Source organism: Lissotriton vulgaris, unplaced genomic scaffold, assembly GCF_964263255.1.
Source record: "Lissotriton vulgaris unplaced genomic scaffold, aLisVul1.2 SCAFFOLD_492, whole genome shotgun sequence".
In the NCBI taxonomy this organism is placed as follows: domain Eukaryota; kingdom Metazoa; phylum Chordata; class Amphibia; order Caudata; family Salamandridae; genus Lissotriton; species Lissotriton vulgaris.
The window spans coordinates 162,225-177,678 of record NW_028251456.1 but is presented as its reverse complement, the minus strand read 5'-3'; the positions used below and the strand labels follow the sequence as shown (position 1 = coordinate 177,678).

Below are 15,454 nucleotides of genomic sequence, written 5' to 3'. Positions count from 1 at the left end.
GAGCATTTCCGTGAGCGTGCGATTGCTTCCCTTGCCGCCCTTCTGCCCGACCATCTTCCTCACCGCTCCGCTGCTCGTGTGTAAACTATAGCAGGCCCCAGCCAACCCGTCCCCCGACCAGGCTCTTATCTCTGGTGTGAGCCCTCGGGAGCCTCCGTTACGTAGGCCTGTCCCCGATGGTGTCTGTGACACAAGGTCGAGCCCCCGGCACCCGTTCACTCAGGGGGAGCCCAGTGCCACTCAGTTGCTGTCCCCAGGTTACACCTCCTTCCTTGTTATGCGCCGGGTACCAGGCGCTGTCGTGTCTCCCAGGCCACCCCGGTGCAATATGTCGCAAACTTTCGTTTTACTCAGGGCAATCTGTAGCTCCTCTGGGGGCTCCACATCCCAATGCACTCACCCAGCCCACACCTCATCTCCTCCGCTGAAGTCGTGGGGAGAAGGGAAAGCTCCGTCCAGGGCCCGGCTCCAAGCAGCCCGACTCCGACGCTCCGGCCTGCACCACTCCGGCCCCCAGGTGCGATCCGCAGGGCGCCGAGGATCCTCCACTACCGGCAGCTGTTCACTCGAGAGGGGCCTTTCCCAGCCCCGTCACCGCTCTCCGGGGCAGCGTCCCTGTTCAGGCTTTGTTCCTCAGGCCCGGTGTCGCCGCGGTGCCAGTTCCACGCCGGTGTTGCGCTCCGCAAACACTGGCTCTTCCTGCGGTCAATCCGCAATGCCCCTGGGTGCTCTGTACTCTCCTCGTCACCCCGGGGCGCTTCTGCCAGATCGCGGGGGGGAATCACGCCCGGGGCCCGGCCCCACCACAATCCGGCCTCGATACCTCCGACCAGGACCACTGCAGCTCCCGGGGCAGGCCGCCGATCGCCGGTGATCAGCCCGACAGGATCCGCCACTCCTCCGGCGCCGCCTCTCTGGCGCCCTCAGCCGTCGGTCGTTCCCAGCTAGGCCGCAGCCGCGGCCTCGCGTAGTCCCCGGGCGGGACCGAGCCTCCCTCACCACCGGGGAACCGGTCAGCGACCTTGAAGTCAAAGCTCCTCCGCGCCCCTCCTAAGCATCCGCCAGTACCCGCTGTTGCACCAGTGCAGCCTCGCCAGTAGACCCGGCCTGCGTCTTCTTCCAGCCCGGCCGCAGCCGCGGCCTCGATTAGCCTTGGGGGCGTGCCCGGGGTCTGCCGCACCGTCCACGGACTGCTCAGCTCACCTCGGTCCTAGGCCACCGGCACCTCCGGTCCACCCGCGGGCGACTCCGTCGCAGTAGATCTTCCTCCGCAGCCCCCAGGGCCTGCGTTACTGTCAGCCGGGCTTCCAGGCGGCGCCGCTCCGCCACCGCTGCTCGGGGTTCTAGCAGTCGGGTTCACCGGTTCACCGCACCTGGCTCCGCGACCGGCGAAGGAATCGGCGCTCCACTCAGCTGCGCTCCTATGCTCTCCCGATCACACACGGACCACCGGGCCGATTGGGGGGGAGAAAGGCGTGAATTCAGGGCTCAGGGCCTAGGCGGGCGCGGGAGCTCAGGAGGAACAGGTCCGTTCACTCCGCCATCTTGGCCACGCCTCCTTCACGTTCCTTTTAGCCCAGTCTATGCAGGGATTATGAACCATTAACCATGGCATTCCAGTTATTCTCAATTGTCGTGCGTCAATTAATTCAAAATGTTGTTCTTACTCATGATTTTGTGATTTTTGGCCCCAGGTCATGTAAACCATTTGAGTCTGGTGGGTGATTTCCCAGAAGTAAACAAAGAATTGTCTTCGGCCCTGACTGTTTCAGGTCTCTTTTTCTTTATGGAAGAGATCCCTATTTTTTTAGCAATAGGTAGTATCTATGAAATTGCTTGGGGCCCCAAAGTCTAGCATGACCACTACAGTTACGACTTCTGATTTGAACTTTAGAGTAGGGTTCAAGATGAGATGTGGCAATGAGCTCTGTATAAGTATTGATTGATCCAGAGGTGTTTCAGTCAAGCTTGAAGGGTACTCCTGCTTATTCTTTGAGCTGGTTAGTTTTCTGCCTCTTTAGACACAGTGAAGCAGTCTGCTTCAAGATTGCTCGAGCCTTAAGTATGGCTGAACACTCCTTTACAAAGTGACCTTTCTTTCTACAACACGTTGATCAAACATTTTCTTAAATTGCCTTTTAAAATCTCTCAAGTTGTAAAGAAGAGGGGCTTCCGAATTTACCACGGGTAACGCTAAAGCAGGTACATCCCCACTCAAGTGCGAGATCACGATTGTGACCTGTGCATCTGGGAAGGCTGCTATAATTGAATGGATGAATTCCTCAGAAGTAATGTTTTCAAGATGCCCTCCTTCTGACAACACTGAGAATGTTTTGCCAGAATATCGATGTAGCCAAACGAGGGAAATGGAATTTATTGTGGAGACCTGGAAGGAAAAAGGTTAGTCAGCAATTCTTAGTTCTACTTTCACGAAGAATTGTTTTTATATTTCACACGAGAAAACACTGGTTGTTTCCAATAAGAGAGCAAAGTTCAGAATTATTGTTCCATATATTAGAAAAACACAAAGATGTTGATATTCCTGAATCAAAAGCTGTAACAGTTCTTTTCAGTGGTCATTGCGAGTTCCCTTAACAAGCCTATATAACCAAAGACAAATCACTACTGAGGGGGGATGAGGAGTTAGTTCCCAATGTGTGTCCCATGCTATGATTTTTTTTTGTAAACTTTATTGTGCATTCAAATAAAGGTACACACAAGGGCCTACAACCACAGGGGCTGGCCGCTAGCCGAAATAGAAGCAAGTGTATCTTTGTATACCACAGCTCTTCCGCCGACATCCCTGAGGACCGGCAGCGATTCAGGATGAAATTCGTAGCAACGCAGGATAATGTCTTAACTTATTATTGTTTTTTAGTTTTTTACAAAAGAAAAAGAGAAGACAAAACAATTCTCATGGCAATAGTACATTATACACAGAATCGTGCTCATACTGGAGGGACCTCCAAGTGCAATGTTGTTTAGACTGATAACTAGTACGAGTGGTCAGGGGGGTCAGCGGGGAAGCCGATGAATAGTAACAAAATTAAATGAGACATGGAATGTCGGATCAGGGGGAAAGGGAGGTATCTGGATTCTCAACAAAGGGGGGCGTACATATGTTTCCGCGGTAGGTATTCCACTGGTTCCAGACTTTAGTACACGCCCTAGGTCTTCCCCTAGCCAGATATACAGTCTTTTCTCTAAACATGCACCAATCCATATTTTCCTTCCATACCGATACAGTGGGCAGCCGCTGGGAACCCCACAACTGTGCAATGTCTCTCTTGGCGATCATGTTCCCAAGGGTCGCCCACCGGGTTTGAGCGACACTATAATCATTCAGTTCCCACACATTCAACAGACATCGCTGGGCTTCAGGCAGCAGCGCAGTGACCCTCTCCATCACTGCATGCACACGATTCCAGAATGCAGCCACCTCCGGGCACTCCCAAATAATATGGGGGAAGGTTCCAATCATTCCACAGCCACGCTTACATAACCCATCAGCAGAATAACCCATACAGACCAAGCGAGGACCAGCGACATACACACGATGGAGGATTTTAAGTTGGACGAGGCGGAGACGGGCGGGAATAGCCACCTCCTTTGGTGAAGATAACGCAGACTGCCAGTCCTCATCGTCTAGTTCCAACCCATCCCCAGTCCAGCCCTCCCTGAGACGTACAAGGAGATCCGCCCGATTGTTGATCAACTTCTTGTATATTAATGAAATCGTACTATCAGGCACATGACAATCAAGCACACGATCTTCCAGCGGGGAGGACTCTGGGATATCAACACCGTTAGTGAAGACCGAGGTCAAAGCATGACGAACCTGTGCGTATCTAAAAAACTCCCTGTCACTCCTCGTATTCTGTCTGTAACGTCTCAAAAGTCTTGACTGCACCCTTGCCCAGAGGTCGCCCACCCTGCTGATACCAATCATGTCCCATTTCTCAAAACCTTTCGTTTTCCAGAGGCATCCCAATCTTTCAGACGCATACAAAGGAGTTGCACGTGTCAGTCGATCCCTCCAACCCAAGGCCACATTCGCATCACGCAAGACTCGTACAGCAATCTTGGTGGGACCTGTTAAGTTCTTCCCTGCCACCTTAGAGTAGAGTGCCCTATTATAATTTCCACCCGGTAACGGATGCCTATCCATCTCGAATGCTGGGTTTGGGCTGGGTGCGTACGTTGCATGGTTAATCGCACTCAACTGGGAAGCCCAATATTACCGCCTGATATCCGGAAGCGCCATACCCCCGTCATACCAGGGGAGGGTTAGCTTAGTAAGGGCAATTCGCTCACGTCCGTCCCAGACCAGCCGCCTCTGTAAGCTCTCCACCTCGCAGAAATAGCTTGCTGGGATAATGTCAAACGAATTCTGGAGCGCGTACAAAAAACGTGGCAGGGACATCATTTTAAACAATGCAGCGCGACGGAGCGGCGACAATGGCAGTCTACGCCAGCGAATGACGTAGAGTTTCAGCCTTTGGAGAGGGGGAAGTAAATTGCGTTCATAGCGGGCGGCAGGGTCCAAAGAAATAAAAATCCCCAAATATTTGAATCCAGTCTGCGAGACCTGGATGGGAAATCTACGAGGCAAAGGGGGGAGACCACCCGAAAGCACATAGACACAGGATTTAGTCCAATTAATGACTAAACCGGAGTTCTTTCCGAATGAAGTGAGCACATCGAACAAAATGTTAAGCGATTTTCGGGGGGAGGTAAGGTATAACAGAATATAGTCAGCGTAAAGCGAGACCCGATCCTCAAAATCTGGAGTCCACTGGATACCCTTTATCGAAGGCTCCCATCGCAGCCAAGCAGCCAGTGGCTCCAGAGCAAGCGCAAAAAGTAGGGGGGACAACGGGCAACCCTGCCGCGTACCCCTCCCAAGGGTAAAAGAATCTGATACTCGGCCATTAACGACCACCTGAGCCAGCGGTTTCTCATACAGAAGTTTCACCCACCCGATAAACCCGGAACCAAAACCAAATTTCGCGAGGGCGGCCCAGAGATACGGCCATTCTATAGTGTCAAAGGCCATCGTGGCGTCTAAAGAAGCCAAAATGGCCGGTTCGTGAAGAGACTCAGCCCTCGCGAGGACGCCATGCAAACGCCGCAGGTTGAGTGCGGTGTTACGATGCGGGATGAAACCAGATTGATCCGGGTGGATCAGGTCACTAATCACAGTGATCAGCCGGTTAGCTAACAATTTAGCTAGGATTTTGGGTTCGGCGTTTAACAGCGAGATGGGCCTGTATGAAGCGCAGTGATCCCGAGGCTTCCCTTCCTTAGGAATGACCATGATCGTAGCTAGACGCTGATCACGAGGGAGAGCACCAAGCTCACGCGACTCCAGGAACATATCTCGGAGATACGGTGCAACTTTATCAGGGCACAATTTGTATAGTTCAATGGGCAGACCATTGGGGCCCATCGCCTTGCCAGAGCGAACAGAGCGAATGTCAATTGCAATCTCGTCACCCGACAGTGGAGCATCAATTAGGTCTCGGTCAGCCTCCGATAGGCGCGGCAGTGCAATATCGCGTAACAGATGCGAGTCTTCCTCTGCTCTATCAGAGACCGGAGAGTAAACCGTACAAAAATAGTCAACAAAACACTCAACAATCTCACTCGGATCTGTCACACACACTCCATCCAGTTTCTCAATCACGGGAACCACACGATTCGCCCGTTCTTTCTTATCGAGCCACGCAATCAATTTACCCGCCTTGTCCCCGACATCATACAATCTGCCCTGTTGCTCCCTGTTCATTATTTTGGCAGCATCCTTAATCAGGGATCTGTAATCTAGTTGTTTCAGGCCGAGGGAGTGCAGTTTAGCGTGAGTCACGCCAGATTCCAGGTCATTCTCCAGCTCGACTATCTCTGTCTCAAGACAAACAATTTCTTCATTTTTAGTTTTCTTAGCCCCAGCAATTAATGATAGAGCCTGCCCACGAATGACAGTCTTGAAAGCTTCCCACAATGACACAGATGAGGACACAGACCCCACATTTTCAAGAAAGTAATGATCCAGGGACTTTATCAAATCAGCACGGGTCTTAGGATTGCGAAAATACCAGGGGTTTATGGGAGCAACCCGTCCTTCACCACACACTCTAGTGTTCATACAGAGCCACAATGGGGAATGGTCTGAAATGCCCCGGGCAAGGTGTCTGATTTCTCTGATAGAGGGGGACTGCGCCGCCGGCATCAGGACGTAATCAAGTCTGGAAAGACTACCATGGGCCCCAGAAAGAAAAGTGTATTGCAACTGCTCGGGATGCAGTCTACCAGACCAAAAGTCTCCAAAAACCCACTCAGCCATGATTGAGACTTGGTAAGGTCTCTAGGGGGGTGGCGATCCACCCCCCTAGAGACAACCGCATTGAAGTCCCCACCCATAACCAAGGTAACCTCGGGAAGTCCCAGCACTACACGCCCAATATCTGAGAAAGTAGATGTCTGTAGACCCGGCGGGACATATACAGTGATCAGCGAAACAGTCCTACCATCCCATCTACCGGTGAGGGCGGCGTAGCGCCCTCTGTCATCAAGAATTGCGTTGTCTATTTCCAAAGGAAGAGAGGACCGAACAAGAATGCCCACGCCCCTGGAACCTGAGGTGAACCCAGAGTGTGCCACGAGACGGTACCCCCACCTGTTCATGGCGTGACACGTGTTTCCAATCAGATGTGTTTCCTGCAAAAGAACGACATTGGGGGGCAGGTGACGCAGGAATTGTAGCACCACTCCCCGTTTTATTCTATCACCCAATCCGTTGACATTCCAAGACATTAGCCTCAACCCACTACCCCCCATCCCAGCAAGAAGTGCAGAACCCACCCCACAACGAACACCATAACCGGGTCACAGAAAAGAACAATACATTGCCTTGAGAGAAAATAACAAACACACAAACATTCCCCCCCACCCTCCAACTTGAACCCGTTACAACTTCCCCCACCCTGCACCCCTGCATTAGACTCAAAAGCCACCCCAACTTGCAGTGTGCCTGTCGCCCTACCATTAAACTAATCTACAAGAAGAAACCCAGAGGAGGAAAGAGTCTTGCCATCCCCGGGTATGCGACAATAAAGTACAAAAATATTAGAATAATCGAACCCAGCTGTGAAAAGTCAAATATTCGGAGGTCGGGAACCGCAGTGTCACTCTTGCTCCGGCTCGCCACCCTCGGAACCACCAGGGTGCTCAGTTCGATCCTTCCGGGCAGGCAGAGAATCCAGCCAGTCAATCACACTCTCAGGACGGTTAAAGAAAAACGTCCGGTCCTCGTATTCAACACGAAGTCTGGTAGGAAACAACATAGCATATTTCAGGCCCACGTCTCGCAGTCTTCGCTTCACTCCCTGGAAACCCATCCTTTGCCTTTGAACAAGCCGAGTGAAGTCCGAGTAAAAGCTTACTGTTGTGTTTTCGAACTTTACCGGGCCGCTCACCCTCGAGTCCTGCAGGATTGCGTCTCTGTCTCTGAAATGAAAGTCTGGCAATGATAGGCCTCGGAGGGGCACCCGGCTTCAGTTTCCCACCGGGCACACGATGGGCACGCTCCACGGCGAAGAATTTGCTCAGTCCTGTAGGGGCAAGGTGATTTAGGACGAGGTCTTCCACCAGGAGATCTGTTGAAGGATGTTCAGGGTTTTCAGGGACACCAATGATGCGGATGTTGTTGCGTCGTGCCCTATTTTCAAAATCCTCCAGTCGATGAGACATGAGGTCGTTGGATGATCTAAGGTTGACTACTTCAGTTTGTAGTTCCGACACATCGGCCGTAAGGCTAGAAGTCTTCAAATCCAGCGACTTCACTTTTTCATTAGTCTTAGACAAGTCAGCTCTGATCAAGGTGACATCAATGGCAACCGTGTTGATCTTAAGAGCTAGAGCTTCATATTGCTGGCCGATGGTAGCCTTCATGTTGGCAATGGCGCCCATGATGTCTTGGAGAGACAGTTCGGTTAGCGCAGCCGGGTCTTCCTTGGCTTCCTCCGGAGTACGGCTGGCGCCACCGGGGGATCCTTTAGACTGGGTATAGCGATCCATGATATTAGTTTGAATCGGTCCCCCGCGAATAGGCACCTTGGTTTTCCGCTTCTCGTTGTCGGCCCTGTTAGCCATATTGGAAGATGCGCCCTGGAGGGGCCCGTGAGACCTGGTGAAAATGGCCGTTCGCGGGCAAATCACCAAAAGTCTACAAAAGTGGGCTTGCGTGGCCGAGGTGACAACGTAAGCCGATACAGAAGCGGCGCTCGGAACCGAATGCACACAATGAAGAGGCAGAGCCAGGCCAGACCTCTGACATACCGGAACAGTCCTGCGATCTGATAGAGCCCGGACCCAAAAACGAAACTGAAAGTTGGTTCAGGGCTACTGGGGGAAAGCCCCTCTGCCGTTGTTCTTCAACTTCATACCGGCGTGCCAGCTTGCCAAGCCCCCGGCTTCACCGCGAGGTGGGCCTCAGAAGTTCGGACCGACGTAGCTGCGGTTCCCAAGGTCCAAATTAAATTCTTGAAAGAGCAAAAGTGTCAGCAGAGGTTCATCTTCAGTAACCCATCTGCAAAATCAGGATAAAATCAGGATATGTGCGAAGGGCGGCGAAGGTCCCGGGAGCCCTGTGCTCACACGGCCATCTCGGATGCTCGCGTAGCTCCTCCTCCCATGCTATGATTTGTTGATCTCCTTTCACCAACCCCTAGTGCAGACCTACAGTGCCCCCCAACTATCCACCTTACAGGAGTGCTCAGTTTTCCCAATTCCAGAAGAACTTCTGCTTGAGCTCCAGAAGGTGGTACTTTATCCGGGGAATGAAAGCACACAGTTAGAGAGCGTAGTATCAGGAAACACATGCAGCCTTGATCTGTAGGAAGACCGGAACAGCTCTCTGAAATTGAGAAAACCTCTTGGGTGTTTGGCTCCTCGATGTGGCAACTCTTTTCAAAACCAAAAATGAATAATAAGCACAGTTGAAAGGACACAACCTCTTTAAATAGAGGTGCCATCTCAGTAGGTGGTGCCCTCAAGCAGGTTCCAGAACTTACATCTTCTGCCAAAGGGAAACAACAATGAAGTCATCAGTCAACACAAACAGGAGTCATCAGGGTCAGCAGGTCAATTGAGCCTTTTCCAGACGTGCACCTGCTGCTAAAGAGAAACAATAATGAAGTCACCAGAATCGCCACAAACGAGTCATTAGGATGAACAGGTCATTTGAGCATGTTCCTGTACTAACATCTGCTGCCAAAGGGAAACCGCAAATTAATCATCAATCAGCACAAACAAATGTGTCACATAAAGAAGCCTTTTACTGGCCTGAGTGTTAAAGCACGTAACAAAATAGCAATGAAGACATTACAGTAATACAACATATTTTGTTTAAGCATTGAACATTATTGGTAGAAACATGCTGATGAGATGGACTTTTAATAATTGTTTTAATACTTGCGGCAAGGAATTTGTGATAGGTCCATTTCGTGGTTTAAATCCAAATGCACGCCCAATGAAAAGAAGCTGGACTCGACCCAATCATCCACTCATTTTCCAAGAGCAGATAACGAGTGTGCCATGATGGCAGGTAGTACAGATGGCACCAGAAGATGATGTGGTGCTTATTTTGTTGTTGGACAACAAACTGACTTGAACCCAACCGATGTCATGCTATGAAATTACTAAAGCCCTACTGGTTACAATATCCGGGTCTCTACTAGGGCGGAAGCAGTGTCCGAAACTGCGCTATATTTTCGGCTCTGATTTTGACCATAGTTTACCACTTTCCCAGCCATTACGTTAAGGGAAGATCTGCCCCGACTTAGTTATAATGAGGACCATTGACTTTTTCAATAATAACACTACAGTCATCCCAGGTCTTTTGAATGCTTGAACCTGGATCTGGCAGGAAATCCGCAGGCTAATAAGAGTGTCAGTTCTCCCAGTCCCCGTCCCCTGTGGCAGTGGTTGTCAAGCCGCTTTAGCTTGCCATTAATGGCACACAGCTACCCTGTGAGAGGCAACAGCCAGCACTGTCAGGATGGTGATCCATTACATCTGACAGATGTGTCAGTCAAATCATTCAGCATGGCTAAGCCATACCTTTTCCTCCCACAGGAGAGTTGGACACTGAAACAGAAAGGGTTGCTGCTTGCGCTATTTCCTTTTGCTAAACAATGGTGGGGGCCTTTGGCCCATTTTGATCCTTTGACCTATGAATGCCGTCCAGTGGAAGGAAAAATTCAAAATACTTACACCGGCCTAGATCCTCTATGCCCCAGATCCTAGTGACAGGATGGTGCCATTGGATGTGGGTGACATGTATTTTCATGATTTCCTGCTGCAGTCCCACAGACTCTACCTGTGTTTCAAGGTAGGACAGGATGATTTTAAGTTTGCCATGCTCCACTTTGCCCTCACTTGAGCCCCTCGGGCATTCACAGTAGTGGTGGTGGTGATGGTTGCTGGCCATCTTCAGAGGATCAGCGAGCCAGTCACATCTGAACCATTCACAGAGGCTCCCTTCCATTAGGATCCATCCTGGAAGAGGTGGTATGACCTCTAGTCTCGCACCAAAGAAAGGGTGGCAACAAGCCTGAATGAGGCCCAGGCAAGAGGTGGTCCCTCAACTGCACCCCCACTCGCAACACTGGAGGCAATCGTAGAGACTACCCTGGAGCCAGAGGCAATAGTTGGTTTTGGCAGCCTTGATACTTATGCATCTGCACCATCTTAAAATAGGTGTACATCTATATAGCTGTATACTACATTAATGTAAAAATAGAACAGATACAAGCAGATCAGTATGGGACCATTACATAGCTAAAGTACCCCTTGTGGTGCATCACGGGACTTGTGGTCAAACAATTACACACTGTATTCAGTGGCAGACATTTATTGCATCATATTGTACGACTAAAGACAAATGGGTTTCCCATATAATACCATTATTAGCTTGTCCATTCTTCAATAGATGCACCTGAGGAAGAAATGGAATGCCAAATTAATGAGAGAGGAGAAAAGGGACATGGTGGAGGAAGAAGTAGTATTAGTGGAGAGTCTGTCCACACCACCTCATTTCCACTCCAGCAGTGCATCTTTCTTCCCACAGCCACCATCATTTGAGGGTGAGGATGCCATCCAGCTACCCACTCCAATCCAGCCACAAGTTGTCAGGCCCCACCACCAGCATACTGCAGTTCATGCTTGTATGCTTTGTGATATTCCTCATGTACACCAGCCTTCTGGGTCCCAGACAACTGCAGAACAGCAAGTGATGTTTGATGGGCTTGAGGCATCCATGCTGCAGATTCAGCGCCTGCAGCACAATTAAATCAAATTAGTCAGCAGAAAATTGCATAACATTTAGCATGCAATATAGTGGCCGATAAAATGGAAAACACTAGCAATCAGAGGCAGAGAGGGGAGCAGTGCTGTGCGTATGGAAGCCTTAATAAGGTCCATTGGAAGGCTTGCACATGCCAGCCCAGTCTTATCAAAGTGTATTGTGATACTGCAGGTCGAAATGGGGCACTTCAGAAGGGGGTGTTGAAGGACCCTGGACATTACCACTGCAGTGGAAGCCATACAGAGAGCACAAATTGCAATTGGGGTGGTTGAAGGGCACCAGATAGTGAGGAATTGTCGAGTGTCAGCAGCATCTCTGCCACAGATGCACAAGTGCTGTGACACAGTAGTTGCTGTACACCTGCTCCTCGACATGGTGACAAGTCCTATTCTGGACATAGTCGCAGAAAACATTAAGGGGTACCAATCAGGGGGTGCCTAAATATTTAGGTTTAATTTAGGTTTGTACTGTTACTAACTTACACGTTCACCTCATTTTGCATACATCTGTGTAATACAGATTATTTTGAAAAAGTTGTGAAACACCTTATAGTAAAGGTATCTTCACTTTGATCAATCAAACTGTTGTGCAACCATGGTATTTCAAATTGCTGAATTATCCATGACTTGCCTTGCGAAGTAATGTGTGGCAATTTGATCGCTGTGCCTCCTCCCCTCCACTCATCTGACGGATTGTCCATCCTCTGAATCAGATTCTAACACCAGAATATGTGGGCCTCTCCTGCTGAAAATGTTGTGTAGTATGGCACACGTTACTACCATCTTACCGTCAATTTCTGGCGCATATTGTAAGGCACCCCCACTCTTATGCAGGCACTGATACCGTGATTTCAGAAGCCCAAATGTCAACTAAATTACAGTCCTGGTGCACCAATGTGCAGTGTAATATCTCCTCTCATTCTGGGTGGCCTTAAATAGGTTGGGTGTGAGAATCCAGGGACGTAGGGCGCACAGTGTCACTTGAAAAACATACATAAGTGTGAGGCAACATACATTTTGTGTGGATTGAGCTGTTACAAATATGTTTTGACATGTATTCTAGGTACCTAATAAGTATCAATCATCAAACTCCCCAATTGACAGTTTGTAAATTCCACTGTGCCTAAACATGAATGAGTTATGGGTACTCCCAGGATATTGTGACACTAAATCAGTGATAATATTGTGGCATCACATGCCACTTGAACTTTATGGGTGTTTTTTCCACTTCCTAAATTGATGTTCTGTCTGGGAGGATGGGCATATGGGCCCCATCTATACACCATATGACATGAGGAAATTAGCAATCCGGTAGAATTGCAGTATTGTACTTTGTATTTCCTGGACAGGTATATGCATTCCTGGCCAGGTATATGTGGCAGTGGATGTAGATAAGCATGGCTTCTAAGAATCTCCTGAAGAAATGCAAAAGCTCACCTAGAGACACCCATCCTGCAACAGCTATCACATCTTGGTAACTTCCATTGGCTAATAGGTGTAACTAGCACAACACCTGAACATGGGTGGGGATGGAATTACTTTGTTGAGTACTCTTTTCTAAATGTGACTTCAAAAGAGCTATGATATCCAGAATGAGAGTGCTACTTAACCTGTATTGGTCATAAATTTCTTCTGTTTATTGAAAAAGGGTCAGCCTGGCTCGGAAAATGCTTTCTTGTCTCCGCCTCCTCCTTTGCTGAGCAGCCAGTATGTGCATCCACCTTGCAATCCGGTACTGAGCGGTGATTGTGGACAGCCATGGGGTATTTTGGTCCTGCTTTTATAGTTTGCACCATTTTACCACCTGGTTTGAAATGGTGGTGAATTGCATGCGAAAGCAGGCCAAATAGCAATTATTCGCAATTTGCGACTCACTTATACGTCCCATTAGCAAGTTTGTATTAGCAATTCTCTAATATGGACAGGCTATTTCTGTTCGCTAAAATTTGCTAGTCACAAATTGATAGCATCACTATTTTAGGTTTGCAAATGGTTTTTGCACATAGCGTACAACCCATTTTCCGATTGCAACCGATTTGCGAGTTGCAAATTGTTTGTATAACTGGCCATTGGTGTACTCCTACCAGAGAAAGACTTACTTATGGCAAGTCCATAAAAACATATAGCGGTAGAATCGAGAGAAGCTGGGATTTCTGTGGTAGAATTTGTGAACATGAGTTATTGAATTGACATATGCTTTTAGCTAGCAAGTGATGCTATATGCAGAAAGGCAGAGCTTCCTGCCTGCAAGTTTGAGAACAGGCTGTTACATTTAATTTACAGCCTTCGTTTATTAATGTATTTTGAGGGAAAATATCACTTTTAGATCTTATATTGAACCATATTTTATAATGCAAAACATGATGTATTTTACCTGGCTTTCTTACCGAAAATAATTTTACAGGAAATAGAAACACTCAATGGGTTAATCTTTGTATCCAGAAGCATATTTAATGTTGAAACAATGAATGTCGCCGGCTTCTGCAGTTGAATGACAAATTAACAAAAAGATGTTACCCATAACTTTCGGTTTGGTACTATGTATTTCCTTAACTTTTGTTTTGTGCCTTTAGATTGCCACTCCAGAAGCCTTTGAGTTCATGACGGTTTTGAAGAAATGGATGCCTGTACCAGTGTCAGAATTGTCAGCCCAAATGAAAAATCTATATTACATCACTATCGGGATCTCATGAATCCATTTAGCTTTGACATATTCTGTAAAGAAGCTGAAAGACACAATTGTTCCAGTAGTAACGATTTGAAATCCTATAAATATAGGATTAGTACTTTCTAATAACAGCAGCGCGCATGAACGCATGTTAATAGATAACTAAAACGTGATAAGGTTTCTTTACCAAAAGCGTTATAAATGCATCTCGAAATCGTGATGATCTTTAGTGTACCAAGAGTTAAATTGCTTATGAGCATATGTCCTTTGGTGCAAGATGAAGCTCGAGCCAAGTACCTATGCAAAAAAGGAGTTCATCAAGAATTTACTTTAGTCATTTTATGATTTATTCAGCTTTGTGAATGAACCGCTGTAGACACCTGTGCCTCCAGCATAACTGCCTTCTCCAACATAACTGCATTTCATAATGCATCGAAATTGGATAATTTATGGACATTTTCTTCTTTTGCACTTTTTCTAGGTTTCTTCATATGTCAGTATTATTATTATTTCTGCTACTTTTACTGTGATATCATTTTGTATTATTATTTCAGGAAAATCAATAAAAAACAATTTGAAATAAAAAATATATTAGTTTTGAGTTTGTGTACAATAAATAAGTTTAAAAATTAAGAATTATTCAGACAACTGAAAGAAAAACGTATTTAAGAAAAATATACTATTACATGTCTGTTTAGCGAATTACGTGTTAAAGATTTTAATTGCCAAGCATGTTTTTGTAATTACCATAGTAAGAGAGCTATATTCTTTAAAAACGTCATCTGTAACTGTTCAAATTACTTTTTATCGTCAGTCAAGTCACAGACCAATTCAAGCGAACCCTGAACGAATGAGAATCAAGAGCGATGGAATTTATTAAATTGGTAGTCGGTCTTCTCCATAAGTATTAGTTTTCTAGTATTGGGGTGTCTTTCATAGATTCACATGCCTGAATCATTCCCCGTCGTCGGAGTGGGAGTCCCACAGTACATAAAAAAGCAATAATATGCCTATAGAAAAAACAAAACCTTGGTAATAACAAACCAGGAAGTAAAGTAGCCCTAAGCTACAGTGTACAAAACTTCCACACTCATGACTATCCTAGTCATTTTGTATTGACCAAACTGCAGCCAATCAGGCGACAGTACTCACCAGAATGTTCTTCTCAGAGGCTCAGGCTCTCAGATTTTCTACCACACGACGTGTGAAGGGAGTCTCCCTTAGCTCTGCTCAGTTTCTTCTTACTTTGGTTGGGTTTTTTACCTTCTAAAGATGTCTACTTCAAGATCCATCTTTAGGGCTTGTGATTCTTGTGCGAAGCTGAGGCTGTTTAAGGAGGATCCTCACAAGAAGTGCATATATTGTTTATATCCAGATCCTGAGGTAAAGGAGTGTAAAATCTGCAGAACCTTTCCTCAGAAA

General features: G+C 47.6%; 1 long non-coding RNA gene across 1 annotated transcript in view; it reads left to right on the top strand.

Moving 5' to 3' along the window:
* The window catches only part of LOC147662879 (uncharacterized), a 116,912-nt gene extending 102,293 nt beyond the window's left edge, over positions 1–14,619 (top strand). The window contains exon 5 of the long non-coding RNA XR_015305479.1: positions 13,938–14,619. This is a non-coding gene — a long non-coding RNA (uncharacterized LOC147662879). The remainder of the gene's footprint in view (positions 1–13,937) is intronic.
* Positions 14,620–15,454: the final 835 nt, after the last annotated feature.